This window comes from Dipodomys ordii, unplaced genomic scaffold (genome assembly GCF_000151885.1).
Source record: "Dipodomys ordii isolate 6190 unplaced genomic scaffold, Dord_2.0 Scaffold1, whole genome shotgun sequence".
NCBI classification, from domain to species: domain Eukaryota; kingdom Metazoa; phylum Chordata; class Mammalia; order Rodentia; family Heteromyidae; genus Dipodomys; species Dipodomys ordii.
The window spans coordinates 32,218,841-32,230,820 of NW_012267217.1; the positions used below are offsets into that span (position 1 = coordinate 32,218,841).

At 36.0% G+C, this 11,980-nt stretch overlaps 1 pseudogene; it reads left to right on the top strand.

Moving 5' to 3' along the window:
- The first annotated feature begins 7,214 nt into the window (after positions 1-7,214).
- LOC106001016 lies at positions 7,215-7,883 on the top strand (annotated as a pseudogene).
- The last annotated feature ends 4,097 nt before the right edge of the window (positions 7,884-11,980 follow it).

An 11,980-nucleotide genomic window follows, 5' to 3' on the forward strand; every position in this document is an offset into this window, starting at 1 on the left:
GTACAGGGATAATTCAAAATATTCCTTTGAACTCAAATAGTGTAATCCCTTAGAAGAGCAATTTGAACTCAAATTGTGTAATTCTTTAGAAAGGCAATATTAAAGTTCAACGAGATAAACACCAGGAACTATGTACTTGAAGTGAGGGGAATGGAGTCAAGCAGAAATGGTAGATGAAAGAAGAGATAAAGGGAGCATACCTTCAAGCATTCAACTTATACCCTACAAAATTAGGAAGAATAATGGAAAGGGGGAGTAAGGTTGAGATTATTGAAAGGGGTCACATTGAGAAAGATGCATTGTATTCATAAACAGCTTTCTTAAAGGGTAACTCCTTTGTACAACTATTTATAGATAATAAAAAATAACAATAACAATCACTATGGTCTGCCAGTTAAATACTTTTAGAAATCAAGATTATAGGATAAACATTGAATCTGGCTGAAGCTATTTTGAATGTATGTGTTTAGATTTATGATCATGTTTTTATTACTAATTAATATATTTACCTATAAATTTTAATAAAATATTTAAGTACTCAAAGCATAGAAAGACTTATTAGAAAATACATATTACTGGGGTGAGGTGGATCTCAATGTAATTTTAATTTGCATTTATTTTATGGCCAGAGATGTTGAATATTTCTTTATATGTTCATTGGCTATTATTTCCTCTCCAGAGAAGTCTTTTTTAATTCTTTAGCCCACTTATGAATGAGATGGCTGTTTCTTTGAGTATTTGTTATTAGGAGGTTCAATTTTTTTAGCTTTATTTATATATATATATATATATATATATATATATTTGATATGAGACCCTTGTCTATTTTATAGTTGGTGAAGATCTTCTCTCAATCTGTGGATTTTCTATTTATCTTGATTGCTATGTCCTTTGCCATGCAGAATCACTGAAGATTAATGCAATCCCATTTATGGAGCCTTTGATTTGTTTGTGTTTGATTTGTTGTGTTTCTGGATCTCTATTTAGGAAGTTTCAACCTGTGCCAAAAAGCCCTAGTGTATCCCCTTTCCTTTAATATTTTCAGTGTATCTACTCCTTCCTTCCTTCCTTTCTTTCTTTCTTTCATTCTTCCTTCCTTCCTTTCTTTCTTCTTTCTTTCTTTCTTTCTTTCTTTCTTTCTTTCTTTCTTTCTTTCTTTCTTTCTTTCTTTCTTTCTTTCTTTCTTTCTTTCTTTCTTTCTGCCTGCCTGCCTGCCTGCCTTCCTTTCTTTCTTTCTTCTTCCTTTTTTTAAAATTTTTTATTGTGAAAATACCATATAGAGGGGTTACATGGGCAAGGTAATGAGTACATTTCTTATCAAGCATTGTTGCCTCCTTCTTTGTTTCCCCTTCCCATACCTTCCCATCTCCCACCCCCTCCCACTCCCCTCTCCACACCCCCAAACCCCTGGCCAAGGTTGTAAAGTTTGTTCTTCGACATACCATCTTGTACATCTCATTGTTGCAATGGGTCCACCTGTATTCCTATTTAAATGATTTGTTCTTTTTCCCTTCCCCTCCACAAATTATATCAATTTCAAATACAGTGAAAACAGGGGTTATGCTGTGGGGGAGGGACATAAAAAGCAACAAAGAAATCATCTTATAAATATGTTAGAAACAATCTCAAGAAAGATAAAACATTTGAATACTTACCTTGGGGTTAACTTCACCTAACATCAACTTATCTGACCTTTTCTGCTTGTCTCAGACGTGGTTTCTCTTATTTGCAATAACTAGTATAGGTCTGAGACAAGCAGCGTATCTACTCTTATCTCAAGTTAGAATGTCCATTATCAAGATAACTAACAACAGATGTTGGCAAGGATGTGGCCAAAAGGGAATGTTATTACACTGTTGGGGGGAATATAAACTGGTTCAACCACTCTGAAAAGCAGTATGGAAGTTCCTTAAAAGGCTAAACATAGGGCTGGGATGTAGCTCAGTGGCAAAGCGCTTGCCTAGCAAGTGCAACGTCCTGGGTTCGATCCCCAGTACCAAAAAAGACAAAGACAAATATATATATATATATATATATATATATATATATATATATATATATATGTGTGTATATATATATAGTTAAAAGGCTAAACATAGGGCTCCCTTTTGATCCATTTACCCAAATGATGACAAACAAGGTCATATTAAAGCTACCAGCATAACTATGTTTATCTATCATTATTTACCATAGCTAAGATATGGAACCAACACAGATGCCCCTCAATAGATGAATGGACCAACAAAATATATATACACAACAGAATTCTATGCTTCCATCAGAAAGAATGGCATTACCCTATTCATAAGGAAATGGAAAGACTTAGGGAAAAATCATATAAAGTGAAGTAAGCCAGATCCAAAGAAACATAAGCTCCATGGTTTCCCTCATTTGTAATAATTACTGTATGTCTAGAATAATCCCAGCAGAGGACCACAAAAACGATGTCAATAGAAATGAACTCCAAGATATGGAAATAAGAGGGGTTTTTTAATGTACTGTTTGAAGTTCTTTCTTTTCCATTTCATTTTTATGGTTTTTTCCTATGGTTAATCCTCTACTGTCACTGTATTTGATTTTGGTACCCTGTGTCTTGTATATACGTTGGGGAAAGAAGGGGAATAACAAAATGGTGAGACAAAAGACAAAGAGTGAACCAATGTAACAGCGATACTTACAAAACACTATGTTGGAAATGAATTTTAAAACTGGGTGGGGGAGTTAAGGGAGAGTGAAAGTGAAAGAAAAACGAGGAAGGGAGTAACAATGTTCAACAAGAAATGTATTCATGACTTTACTTACGTAGCTGTAACCCCTCTGTACATCATATTCACAATAAAATAAAATTTAAGAAAAAGAAAATACATATTACTGAGAATTATTCAACTTTGAAGAGAAAAATAGTTGGTGAAATATGAGTGCATAGTTGACATGGTACATATAGTTTAAATAAGCTTCATAGAATCTTCTTAGAAAAACCTTAGCACTGAGTTACAGAACTTAGTGTGAACTACACAAAAATTTCACACTGGCATATCATTCATATTTGACAAATGGTGATGGTTTACAACTACAATAAGTACAGTAGCTTTATATTTATCATACATGATTTTAATGGTTGCCTTATCCTCCTTTATTGGAAATCCATTCTAATCTATACATAATGGATATAAAGCACATTCAGGAAATATTTTATGATGATAAACTTTAAGGAACTATACCCTAAAGATTTAAATATATTACTGGGTAAATAAACTGAAGTTTAATCATTCAGGGGCAGAGGAAGCTTCCAGGAAAATATCTAACAAGATAAAAAGGATGCAGTATGAAAAGATGCTAGTAAATAAATATTTGTCTCTTACTATTCAATTCTCAATATGTAAGGAGAGTTACAATCAATAATGTACACTTGTTTTCCAATTATTTTTACCATATGTAAGTTACAAATGTCATTGGCATAAATGTACAAATAAAGATTGTTTGCTGAGGATGCACACATAAACACAGCTTCATTTATATCACACAAATACCAAGATATGTACAGTGATATATGATCCTTGATTCCAACTGGAGAATTTGTATTTTTGAAATGTTAGAAAATACCATCGTCAGACATTGTTCAATGCATCTCTTTAAATAATGTAACTATGATTGTTAAAAACTATTTTATATTGTAATTATAAAGTTTTGTACAATATATAAACAATAGTTTGTCATTCATTTTGTACTTCAGAATCTGTTGTATGGTTGTATTCTGTAAAATATTGAAAAGATTTTAGCTCTTAAATTAATATGTATTCTATTATTTTTCATCTAAATGTCACCTATTGAGACATTTGAAGGTGTATTAGTGCTACAATCAAGTGTAATGAGGTTTGTATTTAGTGAGATCCACTGCAATGAAAACAACAGGAAAAGTTCTGTAGAAGCGAATACATTGTAAAGAATAAAAACTTGAAATGAACTGGTAATTTGCAAAGAGAAATTTTTAAACAGAACAATAATTATCATGCAAGCTATTTAAATAAGGATAGTTTATAAATCTTTTGAAAGATTCACATATAAAAGGTAATGAGAAAATTATTTTACTATTAATAAGTATTTATGTGACTACAAAACTCACAATGAGAAATAGATTGTAAAGTTTTGGGGTTTTTTTCCCTAAATACTGAGCTATCTAACAGAAATTGTACTTTCAGATTCTTGACATTTAGAAGGCCATAACAATGCCATTAAATTTCCTTGCTTCTTAAGTAGCTACTCCTTATCAGCCTTTTATTTTTACTGGCCTAACATCTCCCTTCAGTTTCTTTTGTATCCATAGACTTCTAATTATTAAGAATTCCTTTCACATGGTCCTGCTTTGTGACAGCATGATTTTACTTATCTCTTGCTAATTCTTACATTTTTACAATCTTTCTCCTTATAGACATGGAACAAAAGCCAATGCAGACTATTGTTTCTGTTACATTATTATTTCTATCATTTCAAAACTGTTTTACAATCATGTGTGTGTGTGTGTGTGTGTGTGCGCGCGCGCGCTTGCTTGTGTATGGCTACAACTGCATCTTCCTTATCTATTGACAATTTCTGATTATGTTCTAGTTACCTAGTAAGTTATACTTTATTATTATGTTTCTGGGTCTGGAAAGGTAGCTCAATGGTAGAGTGCTTGCCTCGCATGCATGAGGCTCTGGATTCACATAAATAGCAAAGGCACCATATAAATAGAAAAAGCCAGAAGTGTGCTGTGACTCAAGTGGTAGAGTGCTAGCCTTGAGTCAAAGATCTGAGGGATGGTGCCCAGGACCAGAGTTCAAGCCCATGATAGACCAAAAGAAAAAAAAACAAATGTTTCATAAAATAATCTTCTGTATATCAACTCTATAATTACAATAAAAATCTCAAAGGAAAAATAAATAAATTATAAAATACAAATGTTGCTCACTTATCCTTGAGAGTACAGTTCCTGGGGCTGGGAAGGTGGCTCAGTGGTAGAGCGCTTGCCTTGCATGACTGAGGCCCTGGGTTCCATTCCTCAGCACCACATAAGCAAAAAAGAAAAAAAGCCGGAAATGGTGCTGTGGCTCAAGTGGTAGAGGGCTGGCCTTGAGCTGAAGAGCTGAGGGACAGCGCCCAGGCCCAGAGTTCAGGCCCCATGACCGGACCCCACCCCCCCAAAAAAAAAGAGAATACAGTTCCTGATATTTGGAAAATATTCATGAAACATTGAATTACCTGAGAAAACAATATTTCTTTCTTATTATACCATTTTCCCTGACTCTTAAAGTAGATTTGATTTATCTAACCTTAGTATTTTAATCATTTAATCTTTTTTACATAATCACATTTAATAGTATATTAATACCATAAATAGTGGTAAAGATAAAACCTATGAAATTAAAAACTGTTAAAAAATCTTTAATTTTTATTATGTTTATGGTATTGATACGTAAGGAAAGATACCTAGAATATTTATTTCAGAGTTCAGTTAATCTATTTTTATTAAATATATCAGCCTACATGGTTATTTCAGCATTGTTACAAAAAACTATTGCTTTCAATAATGATAATATATAAGAATGAAATAAGATAATATAATTGAGGTATCCTAAATTATAAATGCATATATTCTTTCCAGTGAAAATTTGCTACTGGGGTTGTATGACATGATGGCTTAGCACTGTTACTAAAGATTAATGTCGTTCTAAAACTGGAAAAGTCATAATAAAGCAAATTATAAACACTAATATCAAGGAGGATTCTTCTGAGGTGGTACCTATGTCATATCATATATCAAGCTTGAAGATAAACTCCCGCCAATTCAGTTGTATTAGTTGGAGGCTGGAAAAGATAGATGATAGTAAAAACAGTGTGCAGAATTAGGGCTGACTAGAGTAAGGCAGGGGAAAAAAATATGTTGCAGATAAACACTAGAACAAAGTATAGATTTATACCCATGGGCATCAACTCTGGGAAATGGCAGCAGCAGACATATGGCACTGTCATATATATGGTCATCTCAAATGGGATGGTTCTTTTGGAATACATGCATCATTTAGTCTGTGAGGCACAGAGTTGCTTCGAAAGCAGCAATTGATTATGACCTCGCAGCAGTCACCATAGTGACTGAGTGAGTCCAGACTACACATGTACACTGAGTAGAAGGAACCTTGGGGAACAGGTCTGTAATTTCAGACATGCACATAAATAGGATGGTATCACTGAGAGTTCTTATCATTGCATCTGGTACAGAGGATGGAATTTCATGGACTATAAAACACATGTCCAAAATTTACAAAGGCAAGGCTTTTTGTACTTATTAAAATCTCACAATCTCCCTTAAAATTTATTTTTCATGTTTTTATATTACAAGACAAAAACATCCTAATTATTTTATGCATTAGAATAACATAATAGTTTCTAGGGTGGTTTTTACTAGTAAATTTCCACAAATGTCAACAACATTTTACCTGGGATAACTTTTCCTCATATCATAGACTAAATTGTGAATTTAATGAAAATGATTTTGATTTTCTTGGTTAACAATTTAACTTAAGGAAGAATGTTCATATTGGTGATTTTCTGAATCCTAACTACAATAGTTGGATAGTATACAATAGTTCTCCAATAATCAATTTGCTTTTACACATGCAATTTATAAATTAGCTTAATGAAATAATTTTATTGTGTATTTTATAATTATACTCAGATTTAAGACATGGTCATATTTGTGATGCTTAATTCAGAAAGGGAACAAAATATCAGTCATAAAGTGAATATTTACAGTTAATATACAGTAATCACTTAAATACATTAATGTTAAAATATTGACAATCACATTCCGATTGACCTATAATTAGGATAACTCTTCATTTACTACTTACAGACTAGTAAATACTTGATAGAGACTTTGAAGCAGAAATTTTACACTGAAATTTTCATATTATCATTCAATTAAGAAATGAAGATAACTCCCTAGGGCCTCCACTCGCCCGCCCGCCCGCCCGCCCCGCGCCTGCCCGCGCCCGCCCGCGCCCGCCCGCGCCCGCCGCGCCAGCCCGCTCTCCCCCGCCCGCTCCCGGCTCCCCGCCCACCCCCCTGGTTCTCTTGGTTAGTCCACCGTTGCCCCGTTGGCTGCCCGCCTTCATCTCTGAGCTTTGCCACTCGCGGACCACGCATCGTGGGTGTGAAAAGGCTGGACCTGGGAGTCATCGCTTGAGCCTTTTACCTGAGAAGCTCAAGGTACTTTGCTAAACTTGTGTCACACACACTGTACGTTTTGCGCACATATGTAAGAGATGGCTGCCATCCGAAAGAAACTTGTGATTGTCGGTGATGGAGCTTGTGGCAAGACATGTTTGCTCATAGTCTTCAGCAAGGACCAGTTCCCAGAGGTTTATGTGCCCACGGTGTTTGAGAACTATGTGGCAGATATTGAAGTGGATGGACAGCAGGTAGAACTGGCTTTGTGGGACACAGCTGGGCAGGAAGATTATGATCGCCTGAGACCCCTCTCCTACCCAGACACTGATGTTATACTGATGTGTTTCTCCGTTGACAGCCCTGATAGTTTAGAAAACATCCCAGAAAAGTGGACTCCAGAAGTTAAGCATTTCTGTCCCAACGTGCCCATTATTCTGGTTGGAAACAAGAAGGATCTTCGGAGTGATAAGCATACGAGACGGGAGTTGGCTAAGATGAAGCAGGAGCCAGTTAAACCTGAAGAGGGCAGAGATATGGCCAACAGGATTGGCGCTTTAGGGTACATGGAGTGTTCAGCAAAGGCCAACGATGGAGTGAGAGAGGTTTTTGAAATGGCCACGAGAGCCGCTCTGCAAACCAGTCGTGGGAAGAAAAACTCTGGGTGCCTTGTCTTGTGAAAGCTTGCTGTGCGCACAGCCCTCACGCGGTTCGTTTCCAAGTGCTGTTTATTAATCTTAGCGTAGGATTACTGACCTTCTTATCTACACTTTATCTAACATTACAAATCAGAAGTCATCCAGTATTTAGAAGCCAACCATGACTATTAATGATGTCCAACCCGTCTGATCTGCCAGGGTCCTTCTGACACTGCTCTGACAGCCCTCTCTGCACTCCACCTGACACACCAGGCGCTAATTCAAGGAATTTCTTCTTGCTTCTTTCTAGGAAGAGAAATGGTAACTTTTGTGAATTAAGCTGTAACTACTTTATAACTAACATGTCCTGCCTAACATCTCTCAGCTGCGAAGAACTCTGGTGAGTCGCCACTATCAGAGCTTCTACTCCTTCATAGATTTTCACTGGCCCAGCTCTGGGTGGACGTCTAGTTTTTCTTTATTTTGTTTTGTTTGAAAATGTACTCAGCCAGAAAGGCAAGTCCTCGGCAGCTGTGGCAGAGTTACAGTTCTGTGGTTTCATGTTGGCTACCTTATAGTGACTGTGTAATTAGTGCCACTTAAAGTATGTTACCAAAAATAAATATATCTACCCCACAATAGATGTAGTATTTTTTGTATAATTCAATTTCCTAATACTGATACTTGTCATTCCCACAAAAAAAAAAAAAAAAACTGTACTGGGCTGGGAAGGTGGCTCAGTGGTAGAGTGCTTGCCTTGCATGCCTGAGGCCCTGGGTTCGATTCCTCAGCACCACATAAAGCAAAAAGAAAAAAGCCGGAAGTGGCGCTGTGGCTCAAGTGGTAGAGCGCTAGCCTTGAGCTGAAGAGCTGAGGGACAGCACCCAGGCCCAGGGTTCAGGCCCCACGACCAGATCCCCCCCAAAAAATTCCCATTTTGTCAATTTCTCTGATAAAATATGGCCATATCACTGAAAACAGCCCCTCCCTCATATCCTAGTACCCTGTTCAGGAGCTGGGCTAACTATATAGGAATTTGGTTTCAGCTTGAGGCAATTAGACACTTGGCATAGCCTTTTTCACCTGGACTGCAGGGTCTGGCTCTAATTCACAGTGCTCCTTTCTTCCTGTATCCAGATTCCCTCCCACGGGAGCCACCAGCTCTCATGAGAGACACTGGGCTTTCTCTTCTCTCCAGCTGACTAAACTTTTTTTCTCTACCAGTTAATGTTTCCAACTAATAGAATAAAGGCAGTTTCTTTAAAAAAAAAAAAAAGAAATGAAGATAAAAATATATCTTTGGAAGTAGGAATTTTCATAATAAAATCAGATTCAATTTAAGAAAAAATAATATTTGTACTTTAGTCTGTGGGTTCCTTGCAAGAGTGGGTTCCTTGCCTATTATTTACATAAACAGACCAAATGTGCCTTAAGCATATAAGTATATTTAGATGTGCAAATTGATTGTTTGTGAAAACATAAGGTGTTATATAGTGGCAATAGAGAAGTTAGATAAAATTTTAGAGTATTTTACCAACGTTTATTATTTAGGAAAATATATAAAATATTTGATCCAAAGTACCACCTAAGAAGAAAAACAAAGGAAACAAAAAGGAGAGTGTTAACTCAAATTTCAAGAAGAAACTATTTCCTTTTGGTGTTCTGAAGGAAGTCTCATGGAAGACACACTAAAAATCTTATCATTTGAATGGGAAATGGCATTCCAGGCTTTAAAACAAGCTTACTTTCAGGAAACAGAGATATGGTAAACATAGTCAGGTATGGTTGAATCAGAAGGTCATGGAAAACAAACCAATTTTGAATCATTTGGGTTAAATTTTTGAGAAGGGTTTAAAATTTAATGCTGGACTTTAGAAAAACATTCTGATAGCAAATTGATAGAAAAATAAAAGATAAGGAAGCAGCATGTGTTTTCGATGCTGCTGGAATTCAAACTCAACACTCAACGATTGCTAGAAAGACACTCTACCATCCCAGTCATTCCAAACCTTCTGATCAGACTTAAATTATAATTATCTAGACCACAAATTAAGTAGAAAAATAAAGTCATTGATATCAGTAGGTAGAAAACAAAACACAAATTGCCTGTAAAAGTATAAAAGGAGGAATACTTGGCGATTACTCAATATTTAATAGTAAATTATTTCGGAAAAGAATTATAGTCAAGGTAAACCTAAACGATGACCTTTCAAATGGTTGAGAAAGAACAGAACTCAAAATGTATATGGACTTTTGCAGTCTACCTGGAAAGGTAAATCAGTTACTTTTAATAGTAGCACCTGTGAACTAAAAATGAATGGCTGCAAAGGAAGATAAAGGACAATAACTTAATCAGCATTTTCTTCATTGAAACCTTTTCTTCACAGTACTTACAGCCATATTATATTGAGGAATCTTTCCTATTTCTCTGACACCTTTACTTCTTCTTAATTCCTTCTTGCAAGGGTTTAAGGGAGCACATATCCAAAGATTTGTTTTGACTGATTTTAAAAAAAGAAAAAAAAAACAGAAACCAAATGCAAAATATGTAAACCATGACACTTCTCGCGTTACCTTCAACCCGTAAGTTTATAAAAGTCTACTTTTGGAACACACTTTCACAGTGGCTTGGCCTCCTTGGCTTCACCGCTGTCACCCACTTCACCCCTTGCTCCCTCACAGCAGATCTGGCCTGGGTCCAATCTATCACAGATGGCAGGTCTTGAGTACCAGTTACCATGTCCCTTCGGCTGTCCCTCACGTCCTAGGGGTGATAGAGATCCTATTATTGCCGGTCTCTGATTTATTTCTAAGAGGCTGCCTGGCTCTTTAATCAACTCTACATCCAGTTTTCTCTATTAAATGCCTTCTGTTCAAAATGGGTTGAGTGGGTTCTGAACTGTTTCCAGAATGAATAAAACTATTTTCATCCAGGGCTATGCCACCTGTCATGAGAAAACACCACTTAATCCTTACAGACAACCGACATTATTTTTACAGAATATTTAGCGTTGAAAGAGAATGAACACTAGACATCCAAACTGCTTATTTTACAATTTATAAAACTAAAGTGATGAGACCTCTTTCACTTACAGGATAAAACTTTGCCACCTGTCAGAGACTGAATGTGTGCTCAATTGCAGCATGTGACAGATAGAGTAAGAAACTGGTACTCAAGGATTTGGAAGATTAGTCCTTCAAAATTGCCTTTCTTTCTATTGGTGAGAAATGGGGAAGATGTACTTTCAAATGGGAAAAAAAGCAACTGTTTAGGTTAAATTTCATTTTGAATGTAACTGTATGTTAGCCAAAATTAAGATCTGTTTTAATACACCAAAATAATTTTCAGCACATACACATGTCTGTCACACCCCGAAGTATACTGTAGAAATACATCATTAATATCTATAAAAAAAGATTCAATATCTACTATCTGGAGTTTCTTAATAAAACTCAACATAGATCTTCCCCTGAACCCAGCCACAGAACTCCTGGATGTCTACTCAGAACATCACAAGCCTAGATACATTAAAGACACGTGCACCTCGATGTCCAGTCCTCCACTATTCACAATAGTGTAGTTATGGGTACAGCCCAGCTGCCATATAAAAGATAACCGGGTCCAAAAATGTGGTACCTCTACAAAATGGAATTTTACACAATCATTAGAAAGAATAAAATGTTAATAGCAGGAGCATGGATGGATCTAGAACAAATCATGTTAAGTAAGGTAAGCCAAGACACATGTTTTCTCACATATGCAGAAACTAGATCTACAATATTCTGGCATATATATGATAACTTATCCAGAACTCTAGGCATTCACACACAATGAGACCAGAGGAGAATACTCTAAGAGAAGGAACACAGGGCCATGATGTTTATGTGCCACTAATCATATAAAATAATATTTATCCAAATGAACTTCAAGAAAGGGAAACGAGGATTTTTCTTCGATTTTGTTGTTTTTGTTTTTGTGTTGTATATGTATCTGTCTTTGGGAGGGTAAGGGCAGCACAGAAATGGTGGGACAAAAGGTAAACAAATGCAGCAGTGATAATCACTAGACACCATGTTGAAAATGAACTGCATAATTTGAGGGTAGGGAGGTGAGGGAAAAAACAAAGAGTGAGGGACAG